At 43.8% G+C, this 20,436-nt stretch overlaps 1 long non-coding RNA gene across 1 annotated transcript in view; it reads left to right on the top strand.

Annotated features, from left to right (window-relative positions):
* The window catches only part of LOC141147702 (uncharacterized), a 107,223-nt gene extending 87,093 nt beyond the window's left edge, over positions 1 to 20,130 (top strand). The window contains exons 2-3 of the long non-coding RNA XR_012245109.1: positions 19,319 to 19,425; positions 20,001 to 20,130. This is a non-coding gene — a long non-coding RNA (uncharacterized lncRNA). The remainder of the gene's footprint in view (positions 1 to 19,318; positions 19,426 to 20,000) is intronic.
* Positions 20,131 to 20,436: the final 306 nt, after the last annotated feature.

Raw genomic sequence — 20,436 nt, 5'->3', positions numbered from 1 at the left:
GTTCTGGATGCCTTCTCTATATTGGTCTCTTGCCTTTTGAATGTGATGATCTGCATATCCTTTTTCCAAAAACTTTTTTGACAATATGGTTGCCTGATCATCATAATCTTTGGTGCTACTACAATTCCTGTGTAGCCTACAGAACTGACTGTAGGGTATGTTATCTTTCCATTTAGGGTGGTGGCAACTCCTCTGATGCAAATAGGAGTTGCCAGCAGTTTCTTTGAAGTGGGTTTTGTATGTGATGTTGCCATCTCCATCATTACCCAGTTCAAGATCCAAGAATACCAGGGAATGAGCGTCTACTACATGGGTAAATTGGATACCAAACATATTGTTATTACAATATGAGACAAATTTGTCAATAATATCAGGTGGTCCATCCCAAATAATCAGTATATCATCGATATACCTCCCATAGTTTACCAGATGTTTGGCAAATGGATTGTGTTGCCAAATACAGGATTTTTTCCAATACCCCATGACCTGATTTGCATAACATGGTGCAAAATGTGCACCCATAGCCAAGCCAGCTATCTGTCTATAAAATTGGCCATGGAAAGAGAAATAATTCCTTTCCAAGGCAAACTTAGTGCAATGGCAGATGAATTTGGATTAATTGGGGTTCATATAATCTGCTTCTGATAGGAAGTATTCGACTGCCCTTAGACCACCCTCATGGGGGATTGATGTGTAGAGTGAACTCACGTCCAAGGATAACCATAAGTACCCTGGCTCCCATGTGTATTGCTTTAAGGTGTCCAAGACATGTGCAGAATCCTTTATGTATGCAGGTAGGGAAGTAATACGAGGTTGGAGGAAAGCATCCACATATTGAGAAACTCGGCTTGTAATGCCATCCATACTGGCCACTATCTGTCTACCAGGTGGGCATACTGGGTCCTTATGAACCTTCAGAGTGTGGTAGAAATACGGCGTCTTGAAATATTTCATTAGGAAGAATTGTTTCTCTGATTTTTATATTGGACCCTGGGCAAAGGCTTGATTCATCAATTCCGTTAGTTCCACTTTGTATTCTGGTAGGGGATCATTTTGCAGTATTTCATATTTAGCATTATCAGATAGGAGCCTATGTGCTTCCTTGAGATATTCCACCCTATCCTGAATAACAATACCTCCTCTTTTGTCCGCTGTGCGAATTACTAGATCATGGTTCTCTTTAAATGCAAGTAGAGTGTCTTTTTATTGCTTGGAGAGATTATGCATATTTACTTTTCCATGTGGTGACTCACAGAGTTTTCTAAAGTCTGCATACAACATGGTGTAGAAAGTTTTGATGTATTCATTTTTAACATGGTGCGGGTAAAACGTGGACTTCGGACGAAATGTGGACTGTATAATCCCATTGGAAAAAGGTGTCGATATAGGGATCTAACGCTGGATGATTGTGAGTGCAACCCTTGTTTTTTATCCACTTATCTTATCAATTAAACAATAACACACTAGGGCTGGCGTACGCTCTCTCTTGTCTTTATATATTTTCAGAATCATGTGTACCACCCAGTGGACTTTTGGGAGAGCTGCAACACCTTAAGCGAGGAATATACATACAGACTGTTTACTGTTGGAATAGGTATAGTGGGGACAGCGCTAAACTTGTTTTTTGTGTGTGTTTGGACTATTTTTTGGGGCGCCAAGCAGCAGCGACCCATGACCCTATTTATATACAGTTTGCTTACTGTTTTTTGGAACTTTCATTGTAATCTATATATGTTTTTTTATATTTTTATTTTTTATATTTATATTTATGTGTGATAGTTCATTTATTACCCAAGTCTGATTCATATATTTATTAATTTTAATCATTTTTTATTCATTTATTTTCTTCATTTTTCTTATATACACATTTATTCATATCAATTCATTTTTGGATAGTTATAGTTTTCTTTTTGATCCTTGTACCCAATTTGTACATCCTATTTATTGGTTTTACCTTTGTAGCTTTGGTGGTGTATACTATTAAATTTACACACATACATATACCACACAGTTTAAGCTATCATGGTGGAACCCTCTATCTTCCTTCAAGAGGAAGTTGCTAGTAGGGATACTAATTCAGCTGTTTCTTAAAAAATTATTCTCCAATACCAACTTAAAGGCTGTAGCTAATGATGGCGAGAACACTCATCCTGCTACCACAGGTGCTAATGGTGGCCACATTAACCCCCCGGATGCTGTCTTGCAAAAACAATTTTGGGGCCTGTGTAAAAAAGCAGAGGATATGTATAATTACCACATTACACAATGGTGGGATATTACATTTTTAAAACACTACCTGAGTGAAGGTCTTGCTCCAAGGGGGCTATGTAACAAGAAAAGATGTGGCTTTCTTGAACCAGATTTACAGAGTACCTGGGATAAAGTTTCCACATTGTGCACTGCACAGTGGATGGAAATCATATGCATGCAGAGAGATAGAATGTTATTCACCAGTCAAAATAAATTAAGTGAAATACTAACATCTCTTGAGAAATATCATTAAAGTGTAAGTAAACCCTCCTATCATTTTCAGCCAAGGAAGCTGCCATCTTTGCCTTTGTTTAATCTACAACTGCCATGATGCTTCACATGTGATCAGTTATGACACCAGCCATTGGATGGCTTGACAGTTTGGTTGAGAGCACAACCTATGGGAGTGTTACATTTCCGGCACGTGCTGGAAATGAAACAGTTTTATGGATGGGTTTACTTCCGCTTTAAGTCCCCAGTTATCAAAGATGCAGGGACCTCCTTAATGCCAAGAGGGACACCTTTGAGGATAATCTTATTGCAAACAAAAGAAACAAGTTTGCTAGGGATATAGCAGATTATGAAAAAGGAAGAATTTTTCAGTGGGGCAAAGGTCAGTTCAAAACACACATGGATGGAGACTCACAGGTACACATGGACGATATGCAGGATCCATCATTCACAAAAACAACAACAAAAAAACAGAACCGACCTCATCAGCAATCGCACCATAGGGGGGTCCCCAGAAAGAAACTAAGAAAATTCATTCAAAACACAAAACCCCAGCCCATTCTTCACATAGGCAAGGAAAATATAGTAACAGTTCTCAGGGAAAGGACTCCAGGAAGTCTAATCAAAATAGCCATAACTCCCATGACACCAGCTATCCAAATAGACCCAGTTCCTCTGGGCCACAGCAATCCATACTTCAAAATAATAATAACTCTTCAAGTTCCACATCAAAGGCACCATCGAATGGGCATAAAAATAGTGATAATTGGGTTCAACACAATGACAAAAGAGATAGACATACACCGAAAGGCAAATATGAGTATGCAAATAAAAATAAAAATGGGGAGAATCACAACAATAAAGCAATTAACTCTGTTGCTACCCGGGACAACCAGGAGAAAAATATAAGACCTGTACAGGATGACAACAATCCCCAGTTGCTTTCATCTGTACAAAATGCCCTCCCGGTCCCATTACATCAAGGGACAAAGGAGGACAGTTACAATATTAACATTCCGACCTCTAATCCATTCGATGTTCTGAGGTCATCCAATTAGTTGGACACCACTGTGGATATGGGCACACCACTAGCGGGTACTGCCAGTAATAGTCATCTTACCCAAGTACCACCAAGAGGCACAGATGGTACGATAGAACTGATTAGTGATATGGCTAATCATTTTTTAGTGCTTCCCCCTCCTCTCCCCAAAAAAATATAAATAGAAGAAGAAGAGGAAACAGAGGAGGGCAGGAGGGAGAAAAAGCAAGATTATCAAAGAGGGAGAAGATAGAGAACTAAATCCATGGTGAAAATCTTCAATCTATCATTACACCCACTGGTAGAGAGTTAGATTAGTCTTTTGCAGAAAGGTCTGAATTTTGCCCCAAGCAGTAATGCCAACTTAATTGAACTGTTTAAATATTTGCACAAGTACATCCGTGATATTACAGTGAAGCGATTCTACGGTCTAAAAGTCGCCAAGGATACGAAGATTAGTGAGAATATAGCCAATATATCACCAAACAGCACCCAGAAAGAATATACAACTCAGTTAGAAGAAAGCTGTGACCAGAGTATGAGCAATAATATTGATGAAGAGGTAATTAATATTCTTGAAGAACTACTTCTAGAGGGAGGATCAGAGACGGAGATCCCTATATCGACACCTTTTTCCAATGGGATTATACAGTCCACATTTCGTCCGAAGTCCACGTTTTACCTGCACCACATTAAAAATGAATACATTAAAACTTTCTATGCCATGGTGTATGCAGACTTTAGAAAACTCTGTGAGTCACCACATGGAAAAGTAAATATGCATAATCTCTCAAAGCAAGAAAAAGACGCTCTACTTGCATTTATTTATTTTTTAATTTTTTTTGCCACTTCAGCAGACGATGTCAAGGGACATGACTCAGCCTCGTTCGTCTTTTTGCCCCTATCATTGTCTCATCATCGCAGCAGTTTTTAAAAATGACAAAATTTACCGACAGTTTATTACTAACTTCTCCCTTAACCCTACCCCCTAGCAAACCCTTCCCTCCTCTGCTCTCTTACCAGTCGCCAATTAAAACCTACGTCATTCATCTCCTCACCGTAGATCTTACAATCTCAGTTCCTGGGCGTAACTCCATGTCTTTTTAAAAGCTGTCCATCCCTCCCATTTTGTCATGGTTCTATTATTCTCCTCATCTATAGTGCTACCCCAACATTCCATTATATAATATTCCTCTACCATATCTATCCATTCCCAGATTAATGGAATTTCCTTCTTTTGCCAGTTCTTAGGTATGAGTCCCTTAGCAGCATTCAAGAGATGAGGGGTCAGGGACCCTTTATACTGCTTTATGGCCCCCGCCCCACCATGGAACAGCACCACCCAAGGGTCTTCCTCTACTTCTTTTTTTGTAATCTCCTTGATGAGTTGCAGGATCTTTTTCCAGTAAACCCTTATTTTAGGGCAGTCCCACCACAGATGTGTCATGGAGCCCACCTCTTTACAGCCTCTCCAACACTCTGCTGATGTACTGCCCTTGAATTTATTTATTATTTCTGGGGTTGAGTACCATCTTACTAGACACTTATAGTTCATCTCTGCTGTTCTGCTGTCCACCGCCGAGGCATGGGCAAGGTTCAAAATTTTTCCTATAAACTTCTTGTCATGTGTTGTCCCTAATTCTCTCTCCCATTTTCTAATAAATGGAGGTATCTCCACTTCTTCTACCTTCAATAAAACTTTATACATTTTAGATATAGTATTTCTCGGGTCCTTTTCCACGAACAGTCATTCAAAAGTGGAGAGGTCTTCTCCAGATCTAATAGGTTGAGGCAAGTTTTTAATAAAGTGATTCAGTTGGAGAGACTGCCATTCGACCATCCCCGGTACAAGATTATTGTGCATCAAATCCTGTGTAGGGATCATTTTTCCTTTTTTTATTATGTCCCTTAACTGTGTGACACCCTTTTTTAACCAAACTCCTCCTATATTTTTCAATCCTGGTGGAAAATGTTTGTTATCTAACAGTGTAATTATAGGTGAATTATATGTTATGTGTCAATGTGTCAGTGTTTTCATCTAGTCTTCTATATTGTGGGGGATTCCAAATAATACTGCTCAATTGTGCTTTACTTAGTGTTTTCTCTATACTAACCCATTTTTTCTCATTGTCCTCCTTGCCCCATTTAACTGCTCTGGACAGCACAACAGCTTTGTAATAGGTAGAGGTGTCAGGGACCACTAATCCTCCCTTCCTTTTCCCCTGTTTCAACATTTGAAAGGAGACTCTCGGTTTTTTATGTTTCCAAATTAAATTCATTAGCAACCTTTTTAATATTCTCAAGTATTGTTGGGGGAGGGCTATTGGCACCATCTGAAATCTGTACACGACCTTAGGGAGGATCGCCATTTTTATAATATTAATACTTCCCAGCCAAGATAGAGATGTTCCAAGAAATTTTTTACAGTCTGACCTAACTTTGTCTAGTAGGGGAATGTAGTTTATTTTGTACATCTTCTCCCGTGTGTTTGCTAATTTAATCCCCAAATATTTTAATTCTTTGGTCCAGGTGTATTTAAACTCATTTTTTAATATTCTTTCTTCTGTATGGCTTAGGTTGATATTTAAAATCTCTAATTTTGCAAGATTTATTTTGAAGTTGGAAATTTCCCCGTATTGTTTTAAAGTATTTGTTAAATTACAAATTTTCTTCCGGGGGTTCGTAATATAAAATAATATATCGTCTGCAAAAGCAGAGAGTTTGGGTTCTTCTTTTCCAAGCTTGAAACCAGATATACTGGGGTCATTTCGTATCGTGGCCAGAAGTGGTTCCAAGCAGAGGACAAATAGCATTGGAGATAGGGGACACCCCTGCCTCGTCCCGTTTTTCATCTCAAAAGGGAGAGACACTAGACCGTTCACTTTTATGAATGCAGTTGGATGATGATACAATGACTTGACCCAGCTAATCATTCTTGGGCCGAGGCCCATAGTCTCTAAGGTCATGATCCTAAACCCCAGTCTACCCTGTCGAAGGCCTTTTCGGCATCAATCGACAGTAGCAGTCCTGGGAGTCCCCTCTCTTTTATCATTTGGAGTAGGAGTATTGTTTTTACCCCGTTGTCCCTTCCTTCCCTTCTAGGGGTGAAGCCGACCTGATCCGGGTTAACTAATTTATTCATTACTCCTTTCAACCGCCCCACCAATACTTTAGCAAAAAGCTTTAAATCAGCGTTAAGTAATGAAATTGGCCTGTAGCTAGAGCACAATGACCCCTCCTTTCCATCTTTTAAAATGATGGTGATAGCTGCTGCGAGTGCATCTTTACTTAAATTATGCTCTACCCCCAGGCCATTCATGTATCGGCAAAGCTTTGGGACCAGGATAGCTTTAAATCTCCTATAATAAGATATTGTAAATCCATCCGGCCCCGAGCTCTTCCCCGGTGCCGATTCGGACAGGGCCTTCACTATTTCTTCCTCAGAGGTCGGGGCCTCCATTGCTTCCCCGGCCTCTTTGGCCAATTTCGGGAGTCCTGCCTTTCTGAGAAAATTTGTTATTTTTCTATTTTTTTCACCAGGTCTGACTTCCTGCTGCTGTACTGCGTATAGTTCTTGATAATAGGTTCTGAATATCTCTGCAATTCCTTTGGGCAAATAGACCATGTTACCATCTTTAGTTTGGATTTTCTCTAAAAAATTAATAGCTTTTTTCTTTTGTAACATTTTTGCCAGATGTTTACTGGGTTTATTTCCCCGCTTGTATCTATCTTTTGCAGTCCTATGTAGAGCCATCTTAGTTTCGTGTTCTAATAGGGCCTTTAACTCCATTCTTTTAATTATTACCTTTTGGTATAAATCTTGATGATGTGCCGGATGTTTTTTGTGTTCTTGTTCAGCTTTGCCTAGCTCTTTCATAAGTATGCGTGTTTTCTCATTTCTCTCTTTTTTTTACGTGACCCTAACTCGATCAGGATCCCCCTGATGTAGGCCTTGTGGGCCTCCCACAAGGTTGACCCCGTTACTTCTCCTGCATCGTTTGACGAAAAATAGTTTTCAAGTTCCTTTGCTACTAGTGCTGAACCTTCAGCTCTTCATTTAAACGCCATCCGACCCGATGGCCTGATCTCCCTGATGCTAACATTTTCATCTTAACTGGGGCATCCCATATATACACATATATACATCCCATAGTGTAGAAATTTCAATATTAGACTCCATCACCCTGTCTATATCCCTGTGTTCTACGAAGATATAGTCTAACCTAGAGTAGGACCCGTGCACGGGAGAGTAAAACATATAATCTTGTGTTTTAGGATGTTGAATCCTCCAGATGTCAACCAATTGGCTGGCATACAGTTTTTGTTTAACTTCTTTCAGTTGAACGTGAGAAGTCTCCCGCGCGGGCACCCGGTCTGTCCAGACCGGGTGCCATACAAAAATTAAAATCTCCCATCATAATCGTGTGGCCTCTCCTGAAATCCCTCAGCTTAACCAATATACTTTTAAAATATTTCATCGGTTTTTATTGGGGGCATAAACATTTACCAATGTAAATTCCTTGTCACCTAGTTTCTCCTTTAAAAACAGGAATCTACCTTCCGGGTCGGTTACCCTATCTTCCAATGCAAAGCGAGTTCCATTCGCGAACCCAATTGCTACTCCCCTTGCTCTTTTAGTAACTGTATCTCCATAAAACCACAGCGGAAAGTCCCTAGATGCCAATTTAACGTTTGATTCACGGGAGATATGTGTCTCCTGGAGGAATACCACTTCCGCCCCGTACCTTTAGAGCTCCCCCATTATTATGTGTTTCTTGCTTGGAATGTTCAGTCCCCTAACATTGTAGGTCAAGAAATGAATTGTTGTCATCTCTACACTCTAAACTTCCTATCAAAGGCTTGGTTTGTTGATCTAAGGCAGATTATAACTATTTTTACGGACCGTTTAGCGGAGGAACCCCCCTTCCCACCCACCCCACTCCTCCCCTCCTGCCATCTCCCCCCCCGCTGATCTCCCCTCCTCCCCCTCACCCCCCACAGCCCCCATTGGGCCCTTAGATCCCTGAAGAGCACACTGTCTCATGCTCCTCAAGAGATCTCCAACTCCAGAGGTGGAGCTCTTGGTGTGCCCCTTCCTTCTCCCCCTCCCCTACAAAGTAGGTTAACTGGGGAGGTTGAAGAGGTTGGCAGGCCGCTCTCATAACTGTTTAACCTTTCTTCTTCATACACCCCTATCCCACCCCCCCAAACCCCCACCCTTCCTTTTGTTAGCGTGCTGTGATTCTAACCAAGACCCGTCACACCCCCTTACTCATACTCCTTAAACCATTCTAGCAGCTGTGGTTCCTGAATTCACAGTTTTTTACAAAAGTCCCCCAGTTCATCAGGAAATCTCAGCCTGGCTGATCTTCCATCTTTTGATCCGATAAGAAAGCCTGGGAAGCCCCAGTTGTACTTTATATTCTGTGTCTTCATCAGGTCTAGGAGAGGTTTTAGCATGCGTCTTCTAGCCAATGTCTCCGGAGCTAGGTCTGAGAAGACTTGGATTTCAGCGCCTTCATACTGCAGAGAAGTTTTCCCTCTTAAGTTTGCCCATAACTTGGCTTTATCTTCAAAAAATCTAAATCTTACTATAATGTCCCGCGTTCTGTTGGGCCTATTGACATCGGATCTCCCTACCCGATGTACCCTTTCGATGTTCGGGAAATCCTCCACATGTACACCTAGAATTGGGGAAAATATTTCTCCTATAGCCTTTCTCAAATCTTCCCCCCTTCTTTCCGGGACCGAACAAATTCTCAAATTCTGTCTTCTGTTTCTATTTTCTTGGTCCTCTAGCCTATAAAGGAATATGGTCTGATTATGTTGTAAATTTTTAACCTGATCCTTGAACACACAGCTCTCCCGGGCTTGTTTGTCCAAAGCGTCTTCTACTGTTTCTAGTCTAACCAACATGTGACCCAGGCCTGACCTCAACAGGTTAATCTCAGTTCTAATGGAGTTTTCCAATCTAGTGAACGTTGCCAAAATATCTCCTTTTGTAGGGAGTTGGGCCTCAGTCCTTTGATCTTCTAGTCTGGTTGATTCTAATTCGCTTTCATTTGCTAAGTCCTCTTTAGACTGGTTTGGGGTTCCATCTTTCTTTTCCTCTGGTCCTTTCTTCTTGTCCGCTTTACCTTGCTTTGGGGGGACTGAATTGCTGTTATTTGGGCTAAGCCCCTGTGCTAGGTACTGTTTGATTGTACTACTTGAGGTGTTGTCTCTTGGGGTTTTAGGTACCCCCCCGGCGGCTTTGGACAAGGATTTACTCATGGTGTGTCAAAGATCCCCCCCTGCAGTATAGGGAGCCTATTCTTCCTTCTTTCTCCTTTTATAAACACCAGAATATAGGCTTTTAATTCCTTATACTTAAGTCCTCGTTCCTCTGCACCAGGTTCCTATTCTAAATCTGCCCCTGCCTCCTTTCCCTTCCTGCCTCCTTTCCCTTCCTAAATCTGCTACACTTCAACTTCCCCCTTTAGGGGAGCAAGGCCTCATGCTATTAGCCAAGGGTAACAATAAGTCAGCAGCTCAAACAAAAGTTCAAAGCAGTCCGAGGAAGAAAAAAAAAAAATTATTAAGCAATTCTACCAGTCCAGCTGCAGAAGATTCAAACAATCCTCCCCTCAACTCCTTTCAATTATTCAGTATTCTCCAAAGTATTTACAGTAGTGCCACATCATCAGAGTGGGTGTACACTTTACAGCTGAGACACTTCTAAGATACACAGATATATCATGTTCTTCACGCTGTGTGGTGTTCCGCTCTTACCTTCTCCCTCCAAGAGTGTTGGACACCAAAGTTGTACTTACGGACGACTGTACGGTGAGGGCAGGGGACTTTTCTCCTTCCGTTACACCAGGGGGCTGTTCGTCCTGTCTTGCGAGCTCAGCCTCCGCTATCCGAGGCAGTGCCGCTGTATATCAGACTCCGGGGGGAGAGGGAGGGGGAGAGAAGGACGCCAGACCCACGCTGAGAGCCCCGCTGCACGAGTTGTACACTGCCTGCCCCGTGCTCCTTTGTGCGGGTCTGGCGTCCATGCTCTGGTTTCTCTTCAGATTGAATAGATCTTTTGCCTCCTACTTGCATTTAAAGAGAACCATGATCTAGTAATTTGCACAGCGGACAAAGGAGGAGGTATTGTTATTCAGGATAGGGTGGAATATCTCAAGGAAGCACATAGGCTCCTATCTGATAATGCTACATATGAAATACTGCAAAATGATCCCCTACCAAAATACAAAGTGGAACTAACGGAATTAATGAATCAAGCCTTTGCCCAGGGTCTAAGGGCAGTCAAATACTTCCTATCCGAAGCAGATTACATGAACCCCAATCAATCCAAATTCATCTGCCATTGCACTAAGTTTGCCTTGGAAAGGAATTATTTCTCTTTCCATGGCCAATTTTATAGACAGATAGCTGGCATGGCTATGGGTGCACATTTTGCACCATGTTATGCAAATCAGGTCATGGGGTATTGGGAAAAATCCTGTATTTGGCAACACAATCCATTTGCCAAACATCTGGTAAACTATGGGAGGTATATTGATGATATACTGATTATTTGGGATGGACCACCTGATATTATTGACAAATTTGTCTCATATTGTAATAACAATATGTTTGGTATCCAATTTACCCATGTAGTAGACGCTCATTCCCTGGTATTCTTGGACCTTGAACTGGGTAGTGATGGAGATGGCAACATCACATACAAAACCCGCTTCAAAGAAACTGCTGGCAACTCCTATTTGCATCAGAGGAGTTGCCATCACCCTAAATGGAAAGATAACATACCCTACAGTCAGTTCTGTAGGCTACACAGGAATTGTAGTAGCACCAAAGATTATGATGATCAGGCAACCATATTGTCAAAAAAGTTTTTGGAAAAAGGATTTGCAGATCATCACATTCAAAAGGCGAGAGACCAATATAGAGAAGGCATCCAGAACAAGATTATGACTACATCTGCAAAAGAACAACATGACATTCTTTTTATTACAACATTCAACGATCAGCACTGGGCTATAAAAAGAGCTGTCCAAAAGCACTGGCCAATTTTGGGGGCGGGACAATACACTTGGAAAAATTATAAACATAAATAATAAGTGCTGCGCTCGTCCAAAAACGTGTATCTGTGTGAAAGTGTATAATAATACAGGGTATAAGGGTAATGCGTTTGTATGCACAGTATCCTGTGATAAAATCAACGGTGTTAAAAGTGACTATTTGTCCTATATCTGATATAAGAACAAACACGGCCCAGTGTGTGTAGGGGACAAATATAGATAATCCTCATACACCCCTAGTGCTAGTGTAACATGTGCAAATAAACCTTAAAGTGCTAAAGTGTCATTGTGCAACTCATATGGATAAAATTGCATATAAAAGATGAAGGGTATGCGGGTAATGCGTCTGTATGCACAGTATCCTGTGATAAATCAAAAAATGGATATTTATCCTTCAACTGATATAAAACGGCACAATGTGTGTAGGGAATGAATAACAATAATCCACATATACACCTAGTGCTTGTGTAGCATGTGCAGATAAACCTAAAAGTGCTATAGTGTCCTTATATAACCTTTATAGGTAAAATTGTATATATAAGCCAATAAAATTACTTGCAACCAATATCACAAAACATACCATGTGCAAACAGTATGGACAAAAGGGTGCAATGCAAAACAAAAATCATATGTAGAAAAAAATGTAAACTATACAAAAATAAATATTGTGCAAAGCACATTAGTGCAAAAAACAAGTGTATGGCATCTATCTATAAAAAGATAGCCACAGAGAATATATTATTGCATGAAGCTCAAACTTGTAAAATGCATCAAACATAAGTGCCAAAAAATGTTCAGTGATCCTTTAGCAATCCAAAATGTGCAACCGGTGACCAGTGGGGTGCCGAAAGAGAGAGGGTAAAAAATATATATATCCTCTTCGTGCTCAAACACACACAGGGACGGGATAGGCACTGACAGATTTGGATTGACGAGCTCGCCGCTCGTAGGATATGCATATGAGGCGCATTCACTCTATGTGAGTACCTGTTTTTAAACCTTAATAAAGACATCGCTTTGTTTAAAAATACTACACCATGTTGGCATCCTTATATTCTTTCATATGCTGGCCTTGCTACCACTGATGCTGCTATTGAGAGATTAAAGCACAGGGACTACCAGCTCCGGTCCAGGGACCCCCAAAGAGAGATCATCTCCTCCATTTACCTTCTATGCGGTTGTCCCATTGCCGCAAGGTAAGGGGCCATTACCTATCTGTGTGTGTGTTTGAGCACGAAGAGGATATATATATTTTTTACCCTCTCTCTTTCGGCACCCCACTGGTCACCGGTTGCACATTTTGGATTGCTAAAGGATCACTGAACATTTTTTGGCACTTATGTTTGATGCATTTTACAAGTTTGAGCTTCACGCAATAATATATTCTCTGTGGCTATCTTTTTATAGATAGATGCCATACACTTGTTTTTTGCACTAATGTGCTTTGCACAATATTTATTTTTGTATAGTTTACATTTTTTTCTACATATGATTTTTGTTTTGCATTGCACCCTTTTGTCCATACTGTTTGCACATGGTATGTTTTGTGATATTGGTTGCAAGTAATTTTATTGGCTTATATATACAATTTTACCTATAAAGGTTATATAAGGACACTATAGCACTTTTAGGTTTATCTGCACATGCTACACAAGCACTAGGTGTATATGTGGATTATTGTTATTCATTCCCTACACACATTATGCCGTTTTATATCAGTTGAAGAATAAATATCCATTTTTTGATTTATCACAGGATACTGTGCATACAGACGCATTACCCGCATACCCTTCATCTTTTATATGCAATTTTATCCATATGAGTTGCACAATGACACTTTAGCACTTTAAGGTTTATTTGCACATGTTACACTAGCACTAGGGGTGTATGAGGATTATCTATATTTGTCCCCTACACACACTGGGCCGTGTTTGTTCTTATATCAGATATAGGACAAATAGTCACTTTTAACACCGTTGATTTTATCACAGGATACTGTGCATACAAACGCATTACCCTTATACCCTGTATTATTATACACTTTCACCAGGGCCGTCTTTACCGCGGGGCAAAAGGGGCATCTGCCCAGGGCCCTGTCATTGTTGGGGGCCCTGCGCTGCCCGTCCCTTAAACCCTGCACTGCCCGCCGGAGTTCGGCCACCTCCGGTGCTGGTCGCATGCTGGCTGCTCGCTACTGTCACTTGGAAATACACAAGCACGGCTTGTGTATTTCCAAGTGACAGCGCTCCTCTTCCGGCGGCTGTTCTCATCCCGCGGGTACACGCACGATCTATGAGTGCAGAGGAGGAAGGGGGCGGGGACTCTGCACAGGGGAAGCTGCTTCTGGGACTGGCAGGCTCCACGGACATCGGAGGACAACATGCTGTGAGTACACAGAGTTTTCTTCTGTACTGGAATGGGGGGGGGGGGGGGGGCTTTGTGGGAGGACAGCCTTGTACTTAGGGGGAGTGAAGCTCTGTATTGAAATCTGGGTGGGAGGAGAGCTGTGCAACTCTGCACCCACCTCACTCTGCACCCACCTCACTCTGCACCCACCTCACTCTGCACTCTGCACCCACCTCACTCTGCACCCACCTCACTCTGCACTCTGCACCCACCTCACTCTGCACCCACCTCACTCTGCACCCACCTCACTCTGCACCCACCTCACTCTGCACCCACCTCACTCTGCACCCACCTTACTCTGCACCCACCTCACTCTGCACCCACCTCACTCTGCACTCACCTCACTCTGCACCCACCTCACTCTGCACCCACCTCACTCTGCACTCTGCACCCACCTCACTCTGCACCAATCTCACTCTGCACCCACCTCACTCTGCACCCACCTCACTCTGCACTCTGCACCCACCTCACTCTGCACCCACCTCACTCTGCACCCACCTCACTCTGCACCCACCTCACTCTGCACCCACCTCACTCTGCACCCACCTCACTCTGCACCCACCTTACACTGCACCCACCTCACTCTGAACCCACCTCACTCTGCACTCTGCACCCACCTCACTCTGCACTCTGCACCCACCTCACTCTGCACCCACCTCACTCTGCACCCTGCACCCACCTCACTCTGCACCCACCTTACACTGCACCCACCTCACTCTGAACCCACCTTACTCTGCACCCACCTCACTCTGCACCAATCTCACTCTGCACCCACCTCACTCTGCACCCATCTCACTCTGCACCCACCTCACTCTGCACCCACCTCACTCTGCACTCTGCACCCACCTCACTCTGCACCCACCTTACTCTGCACCCTGCACCCACCTCACTCTGCACCCACCTCACTCTGCACCCACCTTACACTGCACCCACCTCACTCTGAACCCACCTTACTCTGCACCCACCTCACTCTGCACTCTGCACCCACCTCACTCTGCACCCACCTCACTCTGCACCCACTTCACTCTGCACTCTACACCCACCTCACTCTGCACCCACCTCACTCTGCACTCTACACCCACCTCACTCTGCACCCACCTCACTCTGCACTCTACACCCACCTCACTCTGCACCCACCTCACTCTGCACCCACCTCACTCTGCACTCTACACCCACCTCACGCTGCACCCACCTCACTCTGCACTCTGCACCCACCTCACTCTGCACTCTGCACCCACCTCACTCTGCACTCTGCACCCACCTCACTCTGCACCCACCTCACTCTGCACTCTGCACCCACCTCACTCTGCACCCACCTTACTCTGCACCCACCTCACTCTGCACTCTGCACCCATCTCACTCTGCACCCACCTCACTCTGCACCCACCTCACTCTGCACCCACCTTACTCTGCACCCACCTCACTCTGCACTCTGCACCCATCTCACTCTGCACCCACCTCACTCTGCACCCACCTCTCTCTGCACCCACCTCTCTCTGCACCCACCTCACTCTGCACCCACCTCACTCTGCACCCACCTCACTCTGCACCCACCTCACTCTGCACCCACCTCACTCTGCACCCACCTTACACTGCACCCACCTCACTCTGAACCCACCTCACTCTGCACCCACCTCACTCTTCACCCACCTCACTCTGCACCCACCTTACACTGCACCTTACACTGCACCCACCTCACTCTGCACCCACCTTACACTGCACCCACCTCACTCTGAACCCACCTTACTCTGCACTCTGCACCCACCTCACTCTGCACCCACCTCACTCTGCACTCTGCACCCACCTCACTCTGCACCCACTTCACTCTGCACTCTGCACCCACCTCACTCTGCACCCACTTCACTCTGCACTCTGCACCCACCTCACTCTGCACCCACCTCACTCTGCACCCACCCCACTCTGCACCCACCCCACTCTGCACCCACCCCACTCTGCACCCTGCACCCACCCCACTCTGCACCCTGCACCCACCTCACTCTGCACCCTGCACCCACCTCACTCTGCACTCTGCACCCACCTCACTCTGCACCCACCTTACACTGCACCTTACACCCACCTCACTCTGCATTCTGCACCCACCTCACTCTGCACCCACCTCACTCTGCACCTACCTCAGCCCTGCACCCACCTTACTCCTGCACTCTGCATCCACCTCACCCCTGCACTCTGTAGACACCTCACTCTGCACCCACCTCACCCCTGCACTCTGCACCCACCTCAGTTCTGCACTTTGCACCCACCTCACCCCTGCACTCTGCACCCACCTCACCCCTGCACTCTGCACCCACCTCAGTCCTGCATTCTGCACCCACCTCACTCCTGCACTCTGCACCCACCTCAGTCCTGCATTCTGCACCCACCTCAGTCCTGCACTCTGCACCCACCTCAGTCCTGCACTCTGCACCCACCTCAGTCCTGCATCCTGCACCCACCTCACCCCTGCACTCTGCACCCACCTCACCCCTGCACTCTGCACCCACCTCACCCCTGTACTCTGCACCCACCACACCCCTGCACTCTGCACCCACCACACCCCTACACTCTGCACCCACCTCACCCCTGCACTCACCTCACTCTGCACCCACCTCAGCCCTGCACTCTGCACCCACCTCAGTCCTGCACTCACCTCACCCCTGCACTCTTCACCCACCTCACCCCTGCAATCTGCACCCACCTCACCCCTGCACTCTGCACTCACCTCACTCTGCACCCACCTCAGCCCTGCACTCTGCACCTACCTCAGCCCTGCACTCTGCAGCCACCTCAGCCCTGCACCCACCTCAGTCCTGCACTCACCTCACCCCTGCACTCTGCACTCACCTCACCCCTGCACTCTGCACTCACCTCACCCCTGCACTCTGCACCCACCTCACCCCTGCACTCTGCACCCACCTCACCCCTGCACTCTGCACAAAGCGCACCCCCAACCCTGCACTCTGTACATAGTGCACCCCTCAATGCTAGTGCAGTTTGGCCACACCCGCAATTTGCCCTGAGAGGTTATGATGTGTAGTAACCTCTAGCAACTAATCAGTGAGCAATAATGATTCTCAGTAACCTCTAGAATCCAATTAGTGAGCAGTAATGATGTTCTGTAACCTCTAGCAACTAATCTGTGAGCTGTAATGATGTGTTGTAATCTCTGGCAGCCAATCACAGTCGTTGCCTGATCTGCTGCAGTAAACTCATTTTGAGTCTAGCTGGGGGGGCCCCAATAAAATCTTTGCCCAGGGCCCAATCAATATTAAAGACGGCCCTGACTTTCACACAGATACACGTTTTTGGACGAGCGCAGCACTTATTATTTATGTTTATAATTTTTTTGGGCTTGGTCTGATCCCATTCAGTGTTTGCAGCTGTCCATATGCACCATTTTTCCAAGGTAGCGCAGGAATAACTTATATAAACACTTGGAAAAATCCTCCCCAATAAACCTTGGGTAGTATTCCGACATGCAAAAAATGTGCAAAGTTGGATTGCCCCCAGTCACCTTAAAGACAAACAAAGCTTGAAAATGCAAAACATCCCTCAATTCTTTAACATTACTGGATGTTATAGATGTAAAGGCATTAAATGCAAAGCGTGTAAATTTATCTCTCATGGCCAGAAGTCATTTAGTTGTGAAGATGGCCGTACCTTCAACATCAAACAATTTATATGTTGCAATACCCAGTTTGTTATCTATGGGTTGAGGTGCCCATGTGGGTACCTCTATGTAGGTAGAACGGTGTGTGCGATGAGGACCCACTTTGGTGAACACCGTAGGTTCATAGAAAGAAAGGTTGAGAAGCATAGTGTGCCACGTCACTTTAAGCATAAACATGATGGCAGCACTACAGGGTTGGAACTTTTTGGTATAGAATCCATACCTATGTCTATCCCAGAAGGTGAACATTTTGCTCGTTTATGCAAACATGAATCCTACTGGATTTTCACTCTAAACAGTATGGCACCAGAAGGGTTAAACAAAGAACTTGAAATAGGTGCTCTCATATGAAATTACCCAATGTATAAGATATTCTATTTGACATTGTTTGGCCTTTCATTCAGGTGGTGTTGTGGATGGGAATTGAATCGGCGACCCTTTGTGCTGCCGGTTGAGAGTGCTACTCACTACACCACTGTGCTGCCCTGAACACTTATTCAAGTTATAAATCCTTCATATTAATTATTTTAGTTTTAGACATTCATATTGTATGAATCAGATTATAATTTTGTCAGATAGGGGTCCATTTTCGCATGTGACCCCACCATATACTTTATAGCTTAATATAACTTTATTTCTTCACCACCTAAAAACCATATAATATAATACAATTAATTTCTACATTGGATATGCCATAACGTCTTGCATCTTTATCGGTATGATGTTGTATTATGTATATATTATATATCATTTATTTATGTATTTTGATATGTATGATTATGTCCTCACAGCATGATTTTCTGTTGTTGATGATACTAACTAATATATAGTGTATATTTTACAGTATATTTTATAGTACTGTTCACATAAGTACTTTTTAAATAAGTTTTAATTACATATGACAAGAATTCTTTTTATTTAGATTCACATTAAAGATAGTGCTAATTCTCTATGTTTATTTGTACTAAACACCATTTTAGGATGCTGTTGCTATATAACCCCCTCCGTCTTGTAGATACCTCTTGCTGTGTACTCCGTGCTCCTGGCCTGTTATGATGCCATTGGTACATAGATAGGAGGGGCGGGGGGTTTGAGCATATATTATCATTAGAGGAGATGAGGGTGTTACCTGAAGAAGGAGGCCACGCCTCAGAAACATGTTGTACTAGCAATTGCATGAAGCTTACGAGAGGAGTCAGCTGCATCACTGTGCATCCCCTCCCTGGCCACGAGTGACGTCAGGCAGCGCTGGCTGGTGCGTGCGAGTGCTTTGGGTGGTGTGTGTTACAAGGAAGCAGGCGGTCTGTGCTTACTGAAATACTTTACCATGCTGCTAGTTGCTGTGAGCTAACTGATCCCTACAGACCAGGAGAGGAGGCTATTATGGAGCTGTTTTTGCCATTTAACGCTGGATGTTTGTAAGTGCAACCCTTGTTTTTTATCCACTTATCTTATCAATTAAATGATAACACACTAAGGCTGGCGTGCACTCTCTCTTGTCTGTATATATTTTCAGAATCATGTCTACCACCCAGTGGACTTTTGAGAGAGCTGCAACACCTTAAGCGAGGAATATACATACAGACTGTTTACTGTTGGAATAGGTATAGTGGGGACAGCACTAAACTTGGTTTGTTGTGTGTGTTTCGACAGGAATTTTGGGGTACAATGATCCAAGGATCAACTGAGGAAGCGGTGGTCAGACCTCAAAATAAGGGAGCACGATCAGTATAGAAGGATCAGGAGAGTGCTGCAAAAAAGTAAGTAGTTGTCCTGTGTTCCTATTCTTTATTGTAATTATATTCGTGCTGCTCCATGTGCTTTTCTTTACTGTTGTACAGTTTAAAATGGCAACTTTCATGTTCATGGAAACATTATTCGTTCGTAGGAAACATTGTTTGTTCGGCCTCTAAAACACCATGTTTTGTCCAGATGCAGTTCAATACATTTTTTCTGGCCTACTCCTCTTAAAATAAGTTGGTTGTCTATATCGGTTTGTAACTAGAATTAAATGCAAACTAGATTCTGTTTAAGGAGAGGACACAGGACACAGTTGTTTACACATCTGGATGCAGGAGCACTAGTGTGGGACAACAGAACAAACTTTTATTAGGGGGTCCCACACAGGTGCTCCAGTGTATACTATAGGGGTGTCTCCATCTGTGATGCTTGTACAAAACAGGTAAGTATTCAAGCTTGACAAAGGACAAAAATATTTCTTCATCTTGGAACTCTGCCAAAATAGACAATTGTACCCCACTTCCAAGCAATGTTTCATATTCCTATTTCTGGCCTCAAATATCTGTGCTAAGTACACCTATTTTTTTTCACATAGGAGAGAAAAGACCTGGAGGAAACCACTCATCAGAGGACACCAGGGACTCCACACCTCAGGAAGAAGGGGAAATCCCCCAAACCCAACCAGAGGAGGAGGAGGGAGACGTTATAGAAATTGTCACCACAACAGGTGAGTGTCTGCGACCACAGCCTCAGGTAAGAGATGGATGCTTGCATATTTATAATACATGGTGTGTTTTTTGTTTTTTCTTGTTTTAGGGGATCGTGATGTTGTGGAAGAGGAATGTCATTTCACCAGTGAAAGTGCCCAGATCCTCATCGGGGAGATAATGGGGTGTAATAGGGATTTAGAAACCCTAAAGAAAAACATCAATGATGTTCAAAACAAAATGAAGAACATCAATGATGTTTTAGGGAGAATATAAAACATCCAGAAATCCCTAACTTATTCCAGATTTTTTATTTTTTTTATG

The sequence above is a fragment of the Aquarana catesbeiana genome, linkage group LG06 (assembly GCF_042186555.1).
Source record: "Aquarana catesbeiana isolate 2022-GZ linkage group LG06, ASM4218655v1, whole genome shotgun sequence".
Taxonomy (NCBI): Eukaryota; Metazoa; Chordata; class Amphibia; order Anura; family Ranidae; genus Aquarana; species Aquarana catesbeiana.
This window is presented reverse-complemented; position numbering and strand designations above follow the sequence as displayed.